Source organism: Crassostrea angulata, chromosome 7, assembly GCF_025612915.1.
Source record: "Crassostrea angulata isolate pt1a10 chromosome 7, ASM2561291v2, whole genome shotgun sequence".
Classification (NCBI taxonomy): domain Eukaryota; kingdom Metazoa; phylum Mollusca; class Bivalvia; order Ostreida; family Ostreidae; genus Magallana; species Magallana angulata.
The window spans coordinates 56,244,427-56,267,977 of record NC_069117.1 but is presented as its reverse complement, the minus strand read 5'-3'; the positions used below and the strand labels follow the sequence as shown (position 1 = coordinate 56,267,977).

The following is a 23,551-nucleotide window of genomic DNA, read 5'->3' as shown; positions in this document are numbered from 1 at the left end:
CTTAAAAATAATAAAACGCGTTAAACTTAGGACTAAGCTAACGCAGTTTGAAAAAAAAATTCAAAGTGCGTTATGAAGGAACTTCAACATTTTTTATTATCGAAACACTTAATGCACTTTAAAAAATATGTTTAAATAGAAAAATCTGGAATTGAATTTCTAATTTGCTGATTGTATGGTGAATTGTTAACAATAATAGTAAATCTCATTAACCGTCTTTGAGAACGGGGGTGGGTGTGGGTTAACCAATCATACAGGTCAATTACCAGTGCATCATTTACTAGTAATTGATTTCAGGAAGAAGGTTACCTACCCCTTATCTTTCTATCCAAAACGTATGATATTCAGCAACTTGAAGTAAACGTTTCTGACATAGCCCAATGTATCAGATAAGAAGTACATTAAATTTGTTGCATAGACAAAGAAGGAAAAAGGCAATTGCTACGCGATGCAGTTTATGTCATATTTGGATAATTTAAAACTCCTGATTTGTTCTTGTGTAAATTTCAAACTACGTACGCTTATGAGAAAAAAATTCTAATCGAGAAACTGTTTATAAAGTAAGCTGAGAATGCATTAGATTCTTTTTAAAAAAAAATATATCCCATTGAGCTAAACAATATCAAACCAAGGTTAAAACAATCAGTTATTGTATGTCAATAAAAGTATCAATTATTAGGACCAAATCCTGAACAGTTTTTTATAATATCGACGATATCAACGCACTTTGAAAAAATAAATAAAAGTGCGTTTAACTGGTTCCAAAATTACTAGTAACACACTTTGAATTTTTTTCAAAGTGCGAAATATTTCAAAGTGCATGTAACAAACCTATAAATCTTTCAATAAACCCAATTATTTGTTTTTCAATTATTTTTTTGATTTTTGAATAGCTAAAACCGAATGCTGTTATTAGAACAACTAATGGACCGTGGCAGTTTAGTTATTGAAAGAGAAAAACTATCACAGGCGCCTTCTACCTACATGTACATGTATATCACACGCATATACAAGCATCCATCATCGTTCATTTTCAGCCAAAGCTGTATGGTTATTTAAAGACAGAATGACGGCACAACTTCTGAGTAGAGCACTAGTTTTAATGGTGAAATTACAGATTATGATATAAAAATTCATGCAATTATTCACACCAAAATGCTCAATCACATTGATTATTTCTACATAATATTGCAAGGCATATACAAAAACAAGATCATGCATTAGCTAAGCTTATTTCATGCTAGGATCTAGAGGGAGGTCAGGGGGGTCTGAACCCCCCCCCCCCCCCACCCCCCGCCCCTTGCAAAATTAAAATTTCTTTAAATTACATTATAAAATTACCAAAAATATGCCTCGGACCCTCCCCCCCCCCCCCCCGACAAACTCAAATAACCGTCCGACCCCCCTGAAATTCTTTTTGGATCCGCGCATGTATTTTTTGACGTAGTGATGTTGGTACATTAAATAAAAATGAATATCAATGATTATGAAAGTAATTAAGACATTACATTAGACCCTGACATTTTATTGAGTATTACTAAAACATCTAAATATTAATATGAACAAGGCAATATGATCGTTTAGGAACATTAAAACAGCAAAATATGTACATTGTATAGCTACTGAATTTACACGTACATGTACACGTAAAAAGTGTATTAATTCTCTCATATCTTCATTTTTGGGAGAATACATGAAAACCACACGATCAATAAAAAATGTACCAGAGTTTCATTATCGTTTCTAAACCAGTATTGATTAAAGCAATATTCATGGCGTAGATTTTTTTCCGTTGACACTATTGGTCCTCAATCGTCTATCTAGGAAGTTAACCTATGTCTGAACACTGGTGCTGCAACACAAAAATACTTGTCAAAATATAAATTCTGAGAATGTGTTTCATCTCTGTAAAGCAAGACTTTTAAATGTACTTTTTTCAGATTTTATGCAATACTAAAAGGTATCACTACTCTCCCTCTCTCTCTCTCTCTCTCTCTCTCTCTCTCTCTCTCTCTCTCTCTCTCTCTCTCTCTCTGTCTCTGTCTCTCTCTCTCTCTCTCTCTCTCTCTCTCATAACTATCAATGAAAAACACATGTAGAGGCATAAAGTTAAAAATTCACTTTACACTTTAAATTCACACACTATCTCCCTCTCTATCTATTTTAACTTTTCCCTATCTCTCAATTTTTTTTAATGCCTTATCTCAGTTTCATGCTGTTATCCCTTTTTACACACATCTAGTGACATTCAGGAAAAGTGTATCAATGATGAATTAACTTCATATTGATGAAAACTAAAAGCAGTTTTCTCTGTATTCCCTTTCTCTTTTTTTTTTTATTTCTCCCCTCTCTCTTCATCTCTCTTTATTTATTTAAATCTCTCTCTCTCTCTCTCTCTCATGCTTATTTCTTTTTAAGAAATAACATATAATTTATACATTTACCTTAATATGTATAATCTTAGACAATGGCTTTTCCATGTGAGACAAACACTTTTCTCAGGAAACCTCATTTACCTTGGATATTTTTCCTGAAAGCATAAGACAACAATAAACATAAAAAAAACATTTTGTTTACTTTGTTTTACTCTTTATAAAAAAAGGTTATGTTTTGTTATACAAAGAAGTTTTTAGAAATGTATAATTGACCTTTATAAAAGTGTTCAAATATTGCTGCTGTTGTTACATGTATGTTCTACATGAGATATCTCTCTCTCTCTCTCTCTCTCTCTCTCTCTCTCTCTCTCTCTCTCTCTCTCTCTCTCTCTCTCATTTGAACACATTTCTTTTATAAATCCTCTCACTCCCTCTCTACCTTCTGCAAAATGTCTTTGTCTCTAACTATGTTTAAATTTCTCTCTCTCTCTAATTGCCATCACCTTTAGTTATTTACACACATGTAGTGACATTCAGGTAAAGTATCTCAATAGAACAAAAATCCCTTGATTTAAACAAAATGTTTTAATAATAAGTCCTCTAAATTCCTATCTTTCTTCCGCTTTAATTTCTTTATCTTTAACTTATTATCTATCAACTTCTTTCTCTCTTTTAAATGAACATTACTTTTCATTATTTACACACACATAGTGAAATTCAGGTAAAGTATCTCAATAAATAAAAAAGAAATTACCTCCTTTAAAGAAAAAGCTGTAAAAAGGCCTCTCACTTCCTCTCTCCCTTTCAATCTAATTATTTTATCTCTTAATTTCTATCAATTTCTCTGACTTTTTCAAAAAGACATCACATTTCGTTATTTACACCCATGTAGTGACATTCAGATCAAATATCTAAATTGAAAAACATGTTTTACTTAAACAAAATGTTAATAATTCCTCTCTCTTCCTCTCTCCCTTTTGATATAATTCCTTTAAATCTAACTTAGTGTCTCTCTCTCTCTCTCTCTCTCTCTCTCTCTCTCTCTCTCTCTCTCTCTCTCAAATTGACATCACATTTAGTTATTTACACGTGTGTAGTGACATTCAGGTAAAGTATCTAAATAGAAAAATTACTTCATTTATACAAAACAGTTGTATTAAGTCTCACTTCCTATCTTTCCTCCACTCTGATTTCTTTATCTTATATTTCCCCTCTCTCTCTCTCTCTCTCTCTCTCTCTCTCTCTCATATTAACATCACATTTAGTAATTTACACTCATGTAGTGATATTCAGGCAAAAAAATTCAAAAGAAAAAATTGCTTCATTTGAACAAAAAGTTTTAATACTTCCTCTATCTTTCTCTTTCTCTACCGAACTGATTTCTTTCTCTCTTATTTTCTATTAAATTCTCTCTCTATTTTCCAATTGACATTACATTTAGTTATAGACACACATGTACTGACATTCAGTAAGAGTATCTCAATTAACAACAAAAAATTACCTCCTTTGAAGAAAAAATGTAATAATTCCTCTCCCTTCCTCTCTCCCTTTCGATCTAATTCCTTTATCTCTAAATTTATATCTATTTCTCTGACTTTTTTCAAAAAGACATCACATTTAGTTATTTACACACAAGTAGTGACAATCAGGTCAATTATCTAAATTGAAAAACATGCTTTATTTAAACAAAATGTTAATAATTCCTCTCCCTTCCTCTCTCCCTTTTGATCTAATTCCTTTAAATCTAACTTAGTCTCTCTCTCTCTCTCTCTCTCTCTCTCTCTCTCTCTCTCTCTCTCTCTCTCTCTCTCTCTCTCTCAAATTGACATCACATTTAGTTATTTACACGTGTGTAGTGACATTCAGGTAAAGTATCTAAATAGAAAAATTACTTCATTTATACAAAACAGTTGTATTAAGTCTCACTTCCTATCTTTCCTCCACTCTGATTTCTTTATCTTATATTTCCTCTCTCTCTCTCTCTCTCTCTCTCTCTCTCATATTAACATCACATTTAGTAATTTACACTCATGTAGTGATATTCAGGCAAAAAAATTCAAAAGAAAAAATTGCTTCATTTGAACAAAAAGTTTTAATACTTCCTCTATCTTTCTCTTTCTCTACCGAACTGATTTCTTTCTCTCTTATTTTCTATTAAATTCTCTCTCTATTTTCCAATTGACATTACATTTAGTTATAAACACACATGTACTGACATTCAGTAAAAGTATCTCAATTAACAACAAAAAATTACCTCCTTTGAAGAAAAAATTGTAATAAGTCCTCTCCCTTTCGATCTAATTCCTTTATCTCTAAATTTATATCTATTGCTCTGACTTTTTTCAAAAAGACATCACATTTAGTTATTTACACACATGTAGTGACATTCAGGTCAATTATCTAAATTGAAAAACATGCTTTATTTAAACAAAATGTTAATAATTCCTCTCCCTTCCTCTCTCCCTTTTGATCTAATTCCATTAAATCTAACTTAGTGTCACTCTCTCTCTCTCTCTCTCTCTCTCTCTCTCTTTCAAATTGACATCACATTAAGTTATTTACATGCATGTAGTGACATTCAGGTAAAGTATCTAAATAGAAAAATTACTTTATTTATACAAAAAGTTGAAATTTGTCATCTCACTTCCTATCTTAATCCCTGTACTCTAATTTCTTCAACTTTTATTTCCTATCAACTCTCTCTCTTTCTCTTTCTCTCTCTCTCTCTCTCTCTCTCTCTCTCTCTCTCTCTCTCTCTCTCTCTCTAAAATTAACACCACATTTACTAATTTACACTCATGTGGTGACATTCAGGCAAACATTTTTAAAGAAAAAATTGCTTCATTTGAACAAAAAAACATGTCCTCTATCTTCTTCTCTCCCTTCCAATCCGATTTCTTTTTTCATATTTTCTATTAAGTTATCTGTCTCTCTTTTTCAAATTGACATAACATTTAGTTATGTACACACTTGTAGTGACATTCAGGTAAAGTACCTCCATAGAAAAAAATTGCTTCACTTAAAACAAAAAGTTTTAATAAGTCCTCTCACTTCCTCTCTCCCTTCCAATCTAATTCCTTTGTTTCTTATTTTCTATCAAGTTTTCTGACTTTTTTTCAAATAGACATTACATTTAGTTATTTACACATATGTAGTGACATTCATGTATTATATCCAAATAGCAAAAATGCTTCATTTTTTTTCAATAATTTCTCTCTCTCTCTCTCTTTCTCTCTCCCTTCCAATCTAATTCCTTTAAATCAAACTTAGTGTCTATCGACTTCTCTCTCTCTCTCTTTCAAATTGACATCACATTTAGTTATTTACACGCATGTAGTGACATTCAGGTAAAATTTCTAAATAGAAAAATTACTTCATTTATACAAATTAGTTGTATTAAGTCAGCTCACTATTTCTCCCCTTCAATCTAATTCTCTCTCTCTCTCACTCTCTCTCTCTCTCTCACACGCACACACATAGCATTTCTCTTTTTCTGTTATTATTTGTAATAGTTAGTTGTTTACAATAAGTAACAAAAATTATACTGATACCTTCAAAAGCATCATTTTAAACATCTGCATCAAAAAACGTATCAGTCATTGTCTGCAGATGCTTTCCATTTTGGGCCATTTCTCTTAAAAGAAAATGTAGAAAAATTTCAGATATGCATAGTATCATTCACAATTAATTGTTCATTCTTAATTTCTTAATAATCATATATATTGTATACAGTAATATATAATTATATAAAGAATTTAATTCAGCTCACTCAGATCAAATGTAAAAATATTACTCATAGACACTAAAGTACAAATAAAGCTTCTTTCTCTTCTATATCCCTCTTTCTTTTTTTCCCTTAAGCATGTGTTTGTTTACAGTAAGAAAAAAAATTGTTCATTACCTGGAAAAGCACAATATCCAACATCTACATCATATTGAGGCACTTCAGTCACTATTTGCAAACAAAATTTTTGGTTTTGAGTCTCGAAAAGAAAATGTAAAAAAGAAGAATAATATTGGTTACATGTTGAGTTCATTAATGCAATGAAATAATCACCGTGGGTATATAAAATAATCCTTTTGTAAAGTATTGGACCCCCATGAGGAAACCAATATCTTTTGCTTTTAACTTGAAAAAATCAGTATACATGATGTACATGTAATTGATTATTAAAAAAAACAACCTATATCACCATTATAGTTTAAATAAAAATCCTTTCCTATTGAACTAAATAGACCTCCATGAGGACACCCATGCTTTTCATTTCAACATTAAAAATTCAGTTTACTTATTCACTCCAAAAACCTCATAAATATTCTTGGATCTTTACTTCTGCCCTGATTTGTCTTAAATTACATTAACACTAAGAAATATTCACCATTAGTTTAAGTAAAAATCCTTTCCTGTTGAACTTAGAACCCCATGAGTAAATTTATACTTTTAATTTTAACGCCACAAATTCAGTATACTTGATCACTAAGGAAACTCCCTAAATTTATTTAAATCAATATTTGTACCTTTATTTATCCTAAATTACACAAATACTATGTAATAATTACCATTAGTTTAAGTAAAAATCCTTTCCTATTGAACATACACACCCATGAGGAAAATCATTCTTTTCATTTTAACATTATAAAATCAGTAAACTAAATCACTTAGGAAACCCCTTAAATCATTTTCAATCAATATTTGTACCCTAATTAATCCTAAATTACACTAATACTAAGAAAAAATAACCATTAGTGTAAGTAAAAATCCTTTCCTGTTGAACTTAGACCCCCATGAAGAAACCCACACTTTTTATTTTAACGTTCTAAACTCAGTATACTTAATCACATAGGAAACCCCTTAAATCTTTTTCAATCAATATAATTTGTACCCTAATTTATCTTTATTTACACTAATACTAAAAAAATTATCACCCCTAGTTTAGGTAAAATCTTTTCCTGTTGAATTTAGACTCCCATGAGGAAACCCATCATTTTCATTCAACGTTCTAAAATCAGTATACTTATTCACTTCGGAAACCCCCTAAATATTTTTCAGTCAATATTTATTCCCTAATTTATACTTTATTACATAAACACTTAGAAAAAATAACCATTGGTTTAAGTCAAAATCCATTCCTGTTGAACTTGGACTCCCATGAGGAAACTCATACTTTTCATTTTAATGTTATAAAATCAGTATACTTAATCACTAAGGAAACCCTTAATTCTTTTTCAATCAATATTTGTACCCTAATTTATCCTAAACTACATTAACACTTAGAAATAATCACCATTAGTTTAAGTAAAAGTTCTTTCCTATTGAACTTAGACCCCCCTGAAAAAACTCATACTTTTCATTTTAACGCTCTTAAATCAGTATACTAAATCACTTAGGAAACCCCTTAAATCTTTTTCAATCAATATTTGTACCTTAATTTATTCTAAATTACACTAATACTAAGAAATAATCACCATTAGTGTAAGTTAAAAATCCTTTTCTGTAAAATTAAGACTCCCATAAGGAAACCAATAATTTTCATTTTAACGTTATAAAATTAGTATACTTGATCACTTAGAACACCCCCTAAATCTTTTTCAATCAATATTTGTACCCTAATTTATCCTAAACTACACTAAAACTAGGAAATATTCATCATTAGTTTAAGTAAAAATCCTATCCTATTGAACTTAGACCCCCATGAGGAAACTCATACTTTTCATTTTAAAGCTCTTAAATCAGTATACTAAATCACTTCGGAAACCCCATAAATATTTTTCGATCAATATTTGTACCCTAATTTATTCTAAATTACACTAATACTAAGAAATTATCACCATTAGTGTAAGTTAAATCCTTTTCTGTAAAATTTAGACTCCCATAAGGAAATCAATAATTTTCATTTTAACGTTATAAAATCAGTATACTTGATCACTTAGGACACCCCCTAAATCTTTTTCAATCAATATTTGTACCCTAATTTATCCTAAACTACACTAAAACTAGGAAATATTCATCATTAGTTTAAGTAAAAATCCTTTCCTATTGAACTTAGACCCCCATGAGGAAACTCATACTTTTCATTTTAACGCTCTTAAATCAGTATACTAAATCACTTCGGAAACCCCATAAATATTTTTCAATCAATATTTGTACCTTAATTTATTCTAAATTACACTAATACTAAGAAATAATCACCATTAGTGTAAGTTAAATCCTTTTCTGTAAAATTTAGACTCCCATGAGTAAACCCATAATTTTCATTTTAACGTTATAAAATCAGTATACTTGATCACTTAGGAACCCCCTAAATCTTTTTCAATCAATGTTTGTGCCCTAATTTAACCAAAATTACACTAATACTATGAATTAATCATCATTAGTTTAAGTAAAAATCCTTTCCTATTGAACTTAGACTTCCATAAGGAAACCCTTAATTTTCATTTAAACGTTCTAAAATCAGTATAGTATTCATTTAGGAAACCCCCCCCCCTAAATTTTTCAATCAATATTTGTACCTTAATTTATTTTAAATTACACTAATACTAAGAAATAATCACCATTAATGTAAGTTTAATCCTTTTCTGTTAAATTTAGACTCCCAAGAGGAAACCCATACATTTCATTTTAACGTTATAAAATTAGTATACTTGATCACTTAGGACACCCCCTAAATCTTTTTCAATCAATGTTTGTGCCCTAATTTATCCTAAATTACACTAATACTATGAATTAATCATCATTAGTTTAAGTAAAAATCCTTTCTATTGAACTTAGACTTCCATAAGGAAACCCTTAATTTTCATTTTAACGTTCTAAAATCAGTATAGTATTCATTTAGGAACCCCCCCCCCCCCTAAATTTTTTAAATCAATATTTGTATCCTAATTTATCTTAAATTACACTAATACTAAGAAATAATCACCATTAGTTGAAGTAGAAATCCTTTTTTATTGAACTTAGACTCCCATGAAGAAACCCATAATTCTAATTTAAACGTTATGAATTCAGTATACTTATTCACTTAGGAAACCATCTAAATCTTTTTCAATCAATATTTGTACCCTAATTTATCCTAAATTACACTTATACTATGAATTAATCATCATTAGTTTAAGTAAAAATCCTTTCTATTGAACTTAGACTTCCATAAGGAAACCCTTAATTTTCATCTTAACGTTCTAAAATCAGTATAGTATTCATTTAGGAACCCCCCCTAAATTTTTTAAATCAATATTTGTATCCTAATTTATCTTAAATTACACTAATACTAAGAAATAATCGCCATTAGTTTAAGTAAAAATCCTTTCCTATTGAACTTAGACTCCCATGAAGAAACCCATAATTTTAATTTAAACGTTATGAATTCAGTATTGTTATTCACTTAGGAAACCATCTAAATCTTTTTCAATCAATATTTGTACCCTAATATATCCTAAACTACACTAATGTTAAGAAATAATCATCATTAGATTAAGTAAAAATCCTTTCCTATTGAACTTAGACTCCCATGAGGAAACCCATACATTTCATTTTAACGTTATAAAATCAGTATACTTGATCACTTAGGACACCCCCTAAATCTTTTTCAATCAATATTTGTACCCTAATTTATCCTAAATTACACTAATACTATGAATTAATCATCATTAGTTTAAGTAAAAATCCTTTCCTATTGAACTTAAACTTCCATAAGGAAACCCTTAATTTTCATTTTAACATTCTAAAATCAGTATAGTATTTATTTAGGAGACCCCCCCCCCCTAAATTTTTTAAATCAATATTTGTATCCTAATTTATCTTAAATTACACTAATACTAAGAAATAATCGCCATTAGTTTAAGTAAAAATCCTTTCCTAATGAACTTAGACTCCCATGAAGAAACCCATAATTTTAATTTAAACGTTATGAATTCAGTATTGTTATTCACTTAGGAAACCATCTAAATCTTTTTCAATCAATATTTGTACCCTAATTATCCTAAACTACACTAATGTTAAGAAATAATCATCATCAGTTTAAGTAAAAATCCTTTCCTATTGAACTTAGACCCCCATGAGGAAACTTATATTTTTCATTTTAACGCTCTTAAATTAGTATACTAAATCACTTAGGAAACCCCTTAAATCTTTTTCAATCAATATTTGTACCCTAATTTATCCTAAATTACACTAACACTAAGAAATAATCAGCATTAGTGTAAGTTAAATCCTTTTCTGTTAAATTTAGACTCCCAAGAGGAAACCCATACATTTCATTTTAACGTTATAAAATTTAGTATACTTGATCACTTAGGACACCCCCTAAATCTTTTTCAATCAATGTTTGTGCCCTAATTTATCCTAAATTACACTAATACTATGAATTAATCATCATTAGTTTAAGTAAAAATCCTTTCTATTGAACTTAGACTTCCATAAGGAAACCCTTAATTTTCATTTTAACGTTCTAAAATCAGTATAGTATTCATTTAGGAACCCCCCCCCCCCCCTAAACTTTTTAAATCAATATTTGTATCCTAATTTATCTTAAATTACACTAATACTAAGAAATAATCACCATTAGTTGAAGTAGAAATCCTTTTTTATTGAACTTAGACTCCCATGAAGAAACCCATAATTCTAATTTAAACGTTATGAATTCAGTATACTTATTCACTTAGGAAACCATCTAAATCTTTTTCAATCAATATTTGTACCCTAATTTATCCTAAATTACACTTATACCATGAATTAATCATCATTAGTTTAAGTAAAAATCCTTTCTATTGAACTTAGACTTCCATAAGGAAACCCTTAATTTTCATCTTAACGTTCTAAAATCAGTATAGTATTCATTTAGGAACCCCCCCTAAATTTTTTAAATCAATATTTGTATCCTAATTTATCTTAAATTACACTAATACTAAGAAATAATCGCCATTAGTTTAAGTAAAAATCCTTTCCTATTGAACTTAGACTCCCATGAAGAAACCCATAATTTTAATTTAAACGTTATGAATTCAGTATTGTTATTCACTTAGGAAACCATCTAAATCTTTTTCAATCAATATTTGTACCCTAATATATCCTAAACTACACTAATGTTAAGAAATAATCATCATTAGATTAAGTAAAAATCCTTTCCTATTGAACTTAGACTCCCATGAGGAAACCCATACATTTCATTTTAACGTTATAAAATCAGTATACTTGATCACTTAGGACACCCCCTAAATCTTTTTCAATCAATATTTGTACCCTAATTTATCCTAAATTACACTAATACTATGAATTAATCATCATTAGTTTAAGTAAAAATCCTTTCCTATTGAACTTAAACTTCCATAAGGAAACCCTTAATTTTCATTTTAACATTCTAAAATCAGTATAGTATTTATTTAGGAGACCCCCCCCCCTAAATTTTTTAAATCAATATTTGTATCCTAATTTATCTTAAATTACACTAATACTAAGAAATAATCGCCATTAGTTTAAGTAAAAATCCTTTCCTATTGAACTTAGACTCCCATGAAGAAACCCATAATTTTAATTTAAACGTTATGAATTCAGTATTGTTATTCACTTAGGAAACCATCTAAATCTTTTTCAATCAATATTTGTACCCTAATTATCCTAAACTACACTAATGTTAAGAAATAATCATCATCAGTTTAAGTAAAAATCCTTTCCTATTGAACTTAGACCCCCATGAGGAAACTTATATTTTTCATTTTAACGCTCTTAAATTAGTATACTAAATCACTTAGGAAACCCCTTAAATCTTTTTCAATCAATATTTGTACCCTAATTTATCCTAAATTACACTAACACTAAGAAATAATCAGCATTAGTGTAAGTTAAATCCTTTTCTGTTAAATTTAGACTCCCAAGAGGAAACCCATACATTTCATTTTAACGTTATAAAATTAGTATACTTGATCACTTAGGACACCCCCTAAATCTTTTTCAATCAATGTTTGTGCCCTAATTTATCCTAAATTACACTAATACTATGAATTAATCATCATTAGTTTAAGTAAAAATTCTTTCTATTGAACTTAGACTTCCATAAGGAAACCCTTAATTTTCATTTTAACGTTCTAAAATCAGTATAATATTTATTTAGGAAACCCCCCTCCCCCCTAAATTTTTTAAATCAATATCTGTACCCTAATTTATCTTAAATAACACTAATACTAAGAAATAATCACCATTAGTTGAAGTAGAAATTTTTTTTTTATTGAACTTAGACTCCCATGAAGAAACCCATAATTCTAATTTAAACGTTATGAATTCAGTATACTTATTCACTTAGGAAACCATCTAAATCTTTTTCAATCAATATTTGTACCCTAATTTATCCTAAACTACACTAATGTTAAGAAATAATCATCAATAGTTTAAGTAAAAATCCTTTCCTATTGAACTTAGACCCCAATGAGGAAACCTGTACTTTTCATTTTAACGTTCTAAAATCAATCTGTACACTTGATCACTTAGGAAACCCTCTAAATCTTTTTGGATCATTATCTGTACCCAAATTTATCTCAGATCGTACTAATATTGAGAAATAATCACCATTAGCTTAAGTAAATATCATTTATTTTGAAATTTAACCCCATGAGAAAACTCATACTTTTCATTTTAATGATAAAAATCAGTATTTCCTACTAAATCACTTTTTTAAAGTAACTTTTCCTAATATGTTTGTATTAATATAATTATGTAACGTAATTCATCCGTATTTTCAATGAAATTGTACAATTGAAAAGGTATATCAATCAAGTAAATGTATGTGGAAACAGCATAACGATTCCATAGAACACATCATTATGATTTTTAGAAAGATAGAGGAAATTAGGATTAAAAGTTGGCAATGTTTACAGAATGTTTTTAAACAGGTATTATGATAAAAGCTATGCTGATTGAGGTTAAAAGATCACATATTTTGCTTTTAATACATATTATTTATTTAAAAGAATTAAATATAGACTCAGTGTTAACCAGTTGGGAAAAAATACCGCTAAATTGAGGAAATATCACCTATTTCTGATTAGGAATGGGGCCGAATTTCGGCCACTAAGAAGGTACTGATATATCCCTTAAAATATAAGTAATAATCTGTTCCATAATTAAATAAATCTTGAAATAAAATAGACACATTTTAATTCTAAATAGGTTACGATCCCTTCTTTGATTATGAATATGGCATTCGCATGATGTCAAAATTAGATCTCGTGTTCTCTTATCAGTGAAAAACTTAACAGCAAAAACAATGCCTGACCTTGTTATAGTCGTTTACCAGATTTATCTATTAGAATAGAATGATATAATTCCCTAGATATCGAAGAAAAAATGATACTTACTGTAAACAATTATTTCCATCTTCGAGTAGGAAGTTCCGATTGCGCATGCGCTATTTATATCCAATGGAGGAAAGTGTGTAAAGTACTCTTATGGACTCCACGATGCGTGTCAAAAAATTCACATACACACCGGAAACCCAAACATAGTACGATTTTATATTTTTTGAATCAAGTACGATGAGAAATAACGTTTCCGAACGATTTTACTTCCCACTACACGGGTGCATGTAGTGGGAAGAAAAAATGTAGTGGGATAAAACGTGTGTATTCATACTCGTGTAGTGGTATTCAGGTGCTTACGAACACACACACACACACACACACACACACACACACACACACACACAATAAAACAATAAGTACTTACCATTTCAAATCACCAATATATACTAATAATACACTATACATAAGGGTTTAAAAAATTTAAACATAAATACCATGGATTAAAAAAATTTTTCGGCTGTAAAATATGTCATATGATATGGTTTACTGTCTTTAAAATAGGTCTATATACAGTTAGCGATTCGTTTACTTTAGTTATCTGTGAAACTGTGTATTTGTTTTGCATTTGATAATGATAAATGGTCAAGAATTACAGTGTAGCTTACACTCACTAACTATATCTATAATAAACGCAACCGGCCATAAATAGTTTACAGCATCTTCGCTAGCTAAGGGTTTTCGGTCCACTCCGCTCCCCATGGAGCGGAGTGGACCGAAAACCGCTAGCGAAGATAGTTTACACCACACACTATATAGTATCCACATTGGTAAGCAACAGTTTTAAGCTTTCAATGTAGATTTAATATGAATAAAAAAACCTGTTAACTATAATTCAATTCAGAATTTCTCAAGCTATTGTAATTGTAAACTAAAGTTATGACTATCAAATATAATTGATATATGTACTTATGCGATATATATATATATATATATATATATATATATATATATATATATATATATATATATATATATATATATATATATATATATATATATATATATATATATATATATATATATATATTAATTTAACATCAATTGCGTATGAAAAATGCCTCTCTACAAACTATTGTGTACAAACCTTTAACCAAAATCAATATTTATTATGTAAAAGTTTGGAGTTGTAAATTCTAGTTTATCAACTGTGAATTAATGAATTCCATGGGTATCATTGGCTACAACTGTAGCGATATGTTATATGATTATAATAATAAATTCATGTAGTTTTCTTTCCTTCTCACTATCTATATATAAGAAGTGGGTGCTTTTTTAGCAACGCCAAATTTTTGTTTAAACTTATGTAAAACAAGTATATATATACTAACGTTCATGAGTTTTCAAAGGTAAAAACCGTAATTAGCCATATGTCAGGGCCACTTGAAAGTTAAGGTGGAATAACACACCTTGAAAAGGTCACTCAAATTAGCAGAATTTTTTTTTGATAATGAAAGAGATAATGATAGATAAACTGTACAAATGTCAAATAAGCGAAAAATTTGCAGTTTGGGGATAAAAAATGAATATCTAAAATAATTATTCCAGTAAGTAACAACAAAAACCTCTGTGGGATACGAACTCGGGATGTACGGATCACAAGTCCGACACTTTTCCACTCGGCTATGAAATAAGTTACATGTTTCTGTCCATAAAATGCTTTTAATAAAACGAAATGTCGTTTCGATCAGAGGTCAGCCATTTTGTGACGATGTGTTATTCCACCTTCAACAATTGTCAAAGTAAATATATTAACTTGTGTTATTTACATAAAAGTATGAAATGAAGTAAACTCTTTCCCATTTGATTGTTACAGACATCATCGCGACCAAATATTGTTGGGATTTGTAAACATAGGAGAACACTTAGAATGTTCATCTTTAAAGCTAATACATATTTTCAATAGCAGTTTTTAACTTGAAAAATCATATCTAAAAATTTAAGTTAGATCCGATGGCCATTTGTTGGCCACCCACCATAGTTTTAGCAGCTGCTCAGTAGCACAACTTTTTACAACAATAGTATATTTCAGACTGAGATTTAGGTCCACATTACTTGACAATCTTTGACAAAGTAAATGGCAGGATACAATAAATAAATAAATATAAGGGCATAACTCCGGCAAAATTCTTCACATCAAAACTTTCAGCATATGTGCGCATATATAGTTTGTCCTGAAAAACGACAAAACTCTAAATTCCAAAAAAAAATTATAATGGAATCAAAATTCCCTTTGTCCTAAATGCCTACTAAAGGTTATGAAATTCCATGCAGCAGTTTACGAGGAGGTGCGCTTTAATACAATTAAACTGTTCAATTCTGAATATTCAATACTGTATATGGCCAAAATTCTAAGTTCAAAAGGGCCGCAATTCTCGGGGAATATATGAAATCTGAATTCGCTGGTAATATGCATATATACACATTGTGTCCTATATGCCCACAAAGTTAAATGAAATTCCGTGTGGTGGTTTAAGAGGTGTTGCACTTACAATATAGAGGGCTGACTCTTCAAGAACATTATACACACCACACTTTTTGTTGCAAGGGATATACTAGTATTAATTAGACACTACTTAAACTAACTTGCTATTTGCAAGTTAACTTGTTACATAATGCCGAAGTAGTGGTAATATAGTAGCATCTTTACATCCAAAAATTAAATTACGGCTTTTTCAATATGCTATGGCAGTTTCTGATACATGCAATTAAAACAACTCTCAAGCTTAGTTTTATACACATTTATTGTACATTTATAGTCCTACAGGCTTGGTACAAGACTGTAGAAAGAGTATTACACACCCAGTCATAAAAAGAATCATAAAATGTGACAAAAATGGAGATTAGTCAAAAAATTATGATAAAACATCGGTAAAATTTCATTCTCTTTAACATTTAGAAATTCTTAACAACTTGTAAATATCAAATTGATCTCAAAAATCAAAAACAGTCAGCTTTGACAGAGTATAAAACCGTTTGTTGTTCACACGTCTATAAATATCTATTCTATAAAACAGTTATATATAGATCTATATAATAAAAGAGATTCGGTCATTCTCAAAAAAATGAGATGACAAAGTCAGAGAGGGGTGGAAATCTAGGTCTACACGATGACTGATGAGGAAATCCCTGGATTGTGAAAATGTCTGCAAGAAAATCATCTACTTCTTGGCCTTAGTGGTCTTCTTTGCTCCTTTCTTTCCAGCTCTCTTAACTCCTTTAAAATAGAACAAATTGCATTATTAAACACTCAACAATATAAATAATCATCAACAGCTAGGCCCAATTTTAAATGATTAAGTTTACCAAGAACTCTTTAGTACTAAATATCCTATATCAAGTACTTTTAATTTTTTTTTTAATGAAGATTGGTTTTGATATGGGAATCGCCTGCAAATGAAATACTCTGACAAAGCTAGAGAGAATACATAATGCATTCCCTTAAAGTCTATTAATTTTTTTATGTGTAAAAACACAGGCTTACCCTTTTTTGCTCCTGCCTTCTTTGCAGCCTTTTTGGGAGACTTGGGCTTTGTTGCTTTCTTTGGTTTTGCTGGAAGTTTAAAGTTAAATAAAATCACCAAGAAATTTAACGTTTGCGAGACACAAGAAAAATATTTAAGATTCATGAAAAGAATTGTGGGTAATATTTATTCAATACCTGGGGCATCAGCCTTCTTTGCGCCTTTCTTAGCTGTAGCTGCCATTCTGAGCTTTATCTGCAACATGAATGAGAGCATTTCATTGATCAACCTGCATAAGTAACACTTTCTACTACACACAACGGTTTATGTTTACGCAATAAATGCCATGTTATTATTTTGCGCCATCTTTGTTCAATATGCAGGAAGAACAAAGGCAAGGGATCTAATTAAATGGAACGGGTGATTGTGCATATCAGAAAGATTAATGCACAGTTAACTTAAACGCTACTTAAACGAACGATTATGAGGATTTGTGCATATAGTAACAATACATCTGTAGCAACTTTACTGCTGAAATTCACTATGGCGCCTTGTCGGGCGTACCACCAACTTGTCCAGAGGTAAAAATTAATCGAAAATTTTCGTGCAGTTGTACACGAGAATGATCACACACAGCGAATAATCAAAGCAAAATGTAAATATCTACTTTTCTGCATGTTAGAGATTTAGAAAAAATCATAACTTACTCACGAAAAAAGTAAATTTTCTTATAATCGATCCTCCAGTAAACAACTTCGCAAGTGACGCTAACAGCTTGTAGTAGACGCGCGATACCCAGCGCGAAGCAGGAATACTAACCAATAGAAAGCCGACGTTTCGACGATTGAAAATATCAACCAATGAAATATAAGCAAGCACCATGCAATGACGTCATGAATTATAACATGCACTTTGACTTCCCTTTTGATTGGTGGATATTCGTAATCGCCACCAAAAATAGCAATCGCCTTTGTTGACAGTCAACACGCGCTGAGCTCTTTGCTATAGGCAGATATTTTCAAATTGTGACAATATATATATAGCATAGAAATCACATATTTGCAACCATATTCAAATGTTACTTAAAAGAGTAAAATACCAACCTTTAGCTTATCAAATCTAATTCTCTCTTTGAAAGTAACGAAATTGTTTAAAATTATTTGTGATCAAACGTGTAGCAAAAAAAAAAAAAAACCAAAAAACAAAAAACAAAACAAAGAAATGTATTGAATTAAGGAATAAGGAATTTTGATCAGTCAGGCACCCAAGTCAACGTAGAAATGTTAAAGATGACAGCAAGAAAAATATCAACAAACAGTTTAAAACACTGACTGTGCCGGATGATTATGCCAGTGCCAATTATAACTAAAGCGCCTGTTTTGTACTGTTATAATTCATGTGAATTTTAGCAAATAAACAATACAGTGCAATATCTTAAGATGACTGGATGCACTATCAGATCTACTTAAAATTTTAAGGTGACTCATTTCACTTTGAACTTAGTTGGTCAAATAGGTGATTTGGATAACATATTATATGACTTTGAAATCTTCATTTAAATTCAAAGCTTTGCTTAAATTTGAACCACTCTATTACATTTCAAGTACTTTCAACTACATGTATTTTTGTATGTTTCCTATCATTTGGCTTTATTTACTTTCAATTAGATATATGCAGCAAGAGAAAGCAATATTCAAGTACATGCATGCGACTTGTGATTAAATATTCAAACGGTCAGACCCCACTTTTATTCGTAGAATTTGTTCACATTATCGCCGTTTGATTTCGCCCTAAATCTTAAAAACTTTTTTTTTTATTATTTCTAAATTATTTAAAAGTGTGTTCTTTTAAAACTAAAAGGTTTGAATATATATATACATGTATGCGTCTTTCCTGTGACTTCTGGTTTTTAAATTTTTTGTATTGATGCACTATGCATCACAAATCAGGCTGCTGAAATAACTGCATGCCATTGTTTTCATTTGTATTGAGCAAGAAACGTTGATTTTACTAGTCATGTATTCTGTCAAAGAGAAAAACCACATTTTATATAATATATAAAATGCGGTTTTTCTTTTACTAAAATTGTCATAAAATGCTTAAAATACACAAGATCTTTGATATCTTAGTATATTTGTATTCAGAAAGAGCTGACTAATCAGAATTGACAAAAAAGTGAGTTTGTGAAATTTTGACCTTAAGGGCCCTTTTCTTATGACGACAGTCATATGAATGCAGAGATCGAATTGTTTTTCATACACGCATAAAGAAACTCAGATGATAACAGTTTTTCTACGGCATAATTCTACAACATCAATTCGATTCATCGGAATAAAGAAATTTTAACTGGTTATTGCTATACAAGTCGTCATTCTGAATTGAATGGTTCAATTAGAACATCGATGTTATTCATTTGTATAATTTTCTGTCCGATTTGTTCTTGGTTTCAAGTCATATGTGTAAATAATGTTGCATTTTCATTTTTAAAAATTTCTATGGAATTAGACACGATTTGAGCTTAAAATTTTCAAACTTTACTTTTTCATTTTTAATGCATAGAATGGATGTTTTAAATCAAAATTATAAAGCCAAATATCGAGTTATAAGCGAGTTACAGAGGTAAGAATTCTTTGTTTTGTGGGAAAAAAAGCTCGAGTCAAGTTATTGTTTACATATAAGACAGTTTTAATCTAATGTTGCTTTTTGATGATATGAAGTTATTTAAAACACATTAAATCAGCCGGTTTATTTTGGTTGTCATAAGTTATTTTGTCAAAGAAATTTGTTTGTTTGAAAAGAAATATGACTTGAACTTTATCTGTATATTAACAATTTCTTTCCTCTATATCTCGCTTGTAAATAACTTGTGACATTCAAATTTGGCGAACAATTAAAAGTACACAAGGAAACCATTTTATATAAAAATTGAAATCAAATTTTCATCCGACACAAAGTGTCTAGGCCCCTTTAAAGAGACACTACGGCTCATTTTGCGCGAATATCATATCACTTTATTCACTTTCTCCATTAAATTACAATTATTTGCACGCACAATATCTTCGCTAGCCAAGGGCTTTCGGTCCACTTCGCTCCCCATAAACATGGGGAGCAAAGTGGACCGAAAACCCTTGGCTAGCGAAGATGGCACAACAAACTCAAGTATTTTATATGGATGCGATCGAAAGTTTATTGAAAACGATGGCAACATAGGGAATTTTGACATATAAACATTGGAAAATGTAATTTTTCATGGAATATTCATTGTTTCAACCAATAACTGTTTCCTTAATTTTCTTCAACAAAAAATTTGTTAGAAAAGTTTTAGTTGTAACCTTGTGTACCATAAGGAGGCTGGGGGTCAACAAACAAATTACCCATAATGCCGTATGATCTACCATAAGAAGAATGAATTATCATTTAGTAAAAAAAATAATAAAAAGAACCGGATAATTAAGCTTCAAATATTTTCTATATCTTTATGCAGAGCTAATATATAATCTAAAAATAGCTATGACCGACCACTCCCTTTAAACACACATTTCCTGTCATTCATTGAATCAATACTGAAACTGATAAATAACATCTTATATACTACATGTATTCGTGAGACTAATTATGAGATTGGTGTCGATATACGTTGTAGAGTCTAGTTTTAGCAACAATGAATACAATGAAAAGTACTGCCAGTAGTCGATTGACTCCTCTGTCAATGTATAACTGTCTGATGATTATACAACATATTCAAGACTTAAATGCACTTGAGTTGGTCATATGAATAATATAAATAACCTGTACAAAATGCCCGCGGGCCTTTACGACCACCTGAGTAAAATAATTCTATAGTCTGTCCCAAGTTATTGCTTTCATCACTTTTTGGTGATTTTAATAAAAATGCACATGCATGTGAAAGAAATACAGTTGAAATCGATAAAAGGGAAAATATCCAAGATATTATCTTTGACATATTTTCATTTATTCACAAGTTCACAGGAACAAAAAAAATTTGTTACGGAGAATAATAGTAAATATCTAAATCTTTTTTTTGTCCATTCGCAACTGCTCGGAATACCTTGTACAATTTTCAACGTTATCATTCGACAGGCTTGGGGTAATGCTTAATGTAATGGTAATGCATTGGAATGCAATTACATGTTTTCAAAGTAATGCTAGTAATGTGTAACGCCATAAAGGATTTAAATTTGCATAACAAGTAATGATAATGTAATGCATTTATTTCCAAAATCTAATGTAATGCAGGCATTATTACATTGCATTACTATGCTTATCTATGCATCTTCATTTTTTGTCCCCCGCCGCAACGCGGAGCGGGGACATAGAAATGCCGGGCGTCCGTCCGTGTGTCCGTGGGTCCGTGCGTCCGTGCGTCCGTCCGTCACACTTTTTTGTAAGCGCTCTCATGCCTACAAATTTTGACGGATTTTCATTAAATTTATACCAAATGTTTATACCACTATTACCTTGGTCAAGTTCGAAAATCAGCATTGGTCGATACTTCTTGTTGGAGTTATGGGACTTTGACCACAATAATGACTCCGTTTTATCCAAAACTTGACCTTGTAAGCGCTCTCATGCCTACAAATTTTGACGGATTTTCATTAAATTTATACCAAATGTTTATACCACTAATACTTTGGTCAAGTTCGAAAATCAGCATTGGTCGCTACTTTTTGTTGGAGTTATGGGACTCTGACCACAATAATGACTCCGTTTTATCCAAAAATTGACCTTGTAAGCGCTCTCATGCCTACAAATTTTGACGGATTTTCATTAAATTTATACCAAATATTTATACCACTAATACCTTGGTCAAGTTCCTAAATCAGCCTTGGTCGATGGACTCGTTACTAGTATACTGCTTGACCGGCGGGGGACCCAGGAATTCTATTCTTGTTAAACTTTCAATTTTGAATTTAATGACTGGAATCGTATTTAATAAGAAATTATTTTAGAGAAAAAAAAAGAAAGAATTCTTCTGATAAAATTAATTTCGTTGTATTATCAAAAAAATAAAAAAGTCCATATTTAAATTGTCAGTAATAGCTAAAACAATAACATTTAATAACAATATTGTTCTTAAGAGTTTGAAATCATTTGAAAATGTAACTCTAATTAGCTGCGCATTAAATTAATTCTTTACTGTGAAGAATGTTTCAACAAGATACAATGCCTTCAGGTTTAAACAAAGTATCCAAACAGTCTATTGTTTTTAAGAAGTGCTAAACACCCCAAATCCCCTTCTCTTGGCTGTGACCCAATAGAACATAGGACATACATGCACCAATGAACGCACTATCCAACTATGATTTCTGGAAGCTTAAATTAAAACACTTTCAATATTATAACTTATTTGAAAACGATGACTCTCTCTCTCTCTCTCTCTCTCTCTCTCTCTCTCTCTCTCTCTCTCTCTCAATATTTGTAGTGTATATTGAGTACTATAGTTTGGACTGATAGAAAATACATATAACATGTGCAAGACTCCTGTATTCTTTTTATCATTGCCTGAACACCTAAGATAAAGATTGCCAAAGAGTGTTTTTCAGCCCCAGCGTCCACTACTCCCGTCAAACGTTTACTTTATATAACTGGTAGCTCATGGAAGATTTTCAAATCCAATAGGATGCTGTTGAAACTCTGATGATCATAAAGTCCAACAGCAATCTTGTATATTAAGTCATTAAATTTGAACCCGATAATGAACATGAACCTGTAGATATGATTATGTTAAAGTGTGTTTTATATTTGAAACATTTGTAAAACTCTTTATTTAGCTTTACTTTTTTGAAAACTTATTATGGACTTTTCAAAAAGTAATGGTAATGCATTACTTCAAGAAAACTAAGTAACGGTAATGGTAATTTATGCCCAAATTCATGACGTAATGGTAATGTATTGCATTACTTTACAATGTAATTCGCCCCAAGCCTGTCATCCGGGCTATTTCATGGCTTGCTGCAAATTTAGCAAAATCACCGTAGACTTTCTATTTTGGTTTGTGTATTAACCTGAGGCAAAAGAAGGGGCGTTTCAAATCAGATAATCTGGACATTTTTTATATTAGCGGGTGAACGTAGTTTGAGCACAAAGGTATTTACAATTATCGATATATCAAGCAAAAAGTGGTGGAAGCAAAAATTTGGGACAAAGTATAGTCATATGACCAAGATTAGATACTCGGTGGATCGATGTAAATATAAGATGACTGAGATAATTCAACTATACGTATGTGTATGGCACGCTTATAATGAATAGGAAATGTTAATTATATGGTTTACGGGTTATAAAATTTATCTGATAGACATTCAAGGAGATACACAGCTAAATGCGAGAATTGGAATATCTGGTGACTCT

The 23,551-nt window shown here is 30.5% G+C and overlaps 2 long non-coding RNA genes across 4 annotated transcripts; both read right to left on the bottom strand.

Moving 5' to 3' along the window:
- Window positions 1–1,624: 1,624 nt before the first annotated feature.
- LOC128156395 (uncharacterized) lies at window positions 1,625–14,031 on the bottom strand. 3 transcript variants are annotated; one of them, XR_008239712.1, is made up of 5 exons: window positions 13,716–14,031; window positions 6,277–6,358; window positions 5,927–6,009; window positions 2,445–2,530; window positions 1,625–1,852 (listed from the first exon to the last, which is right to left on the bottom strand). It is a non-coding gene; the product is annotated as an uncharacterized LOC128156395 (long non-coding RNA). The 3 variants fall into 3 exon arrangements; XR_008239711.1 differs by having other exon boundaries at window positions 6,277–6,327; window positions 13,716–14,029; XR_008239710.1 differs by lacking the exon at window positions 13,716–14,031 and having other exon boundaries at window positions 6,277–10,011.
- A 2,410-nt stretch (window positions 14,032–16,441) lies between these two features.
- Window positions 16,442–17,996, bottom strand: LOC128155303 (uncharacterized). The gene is made up of 4 exons (XR_008239587.1): window positions 17,887–17,996; window positions 17,377–17,434; window positions 17,200–17,268; window positions 16,442–16,932 (listed from the first exon to the last, which is right to left on the bottom strand). It is a non-coding gene; the product is annotated as an uncharacterized LOC128155303 (long non-coding RNA).
- Between the last annotated feature and the right edge of the window lie 5,555 nt (window positions 17,997–23,551).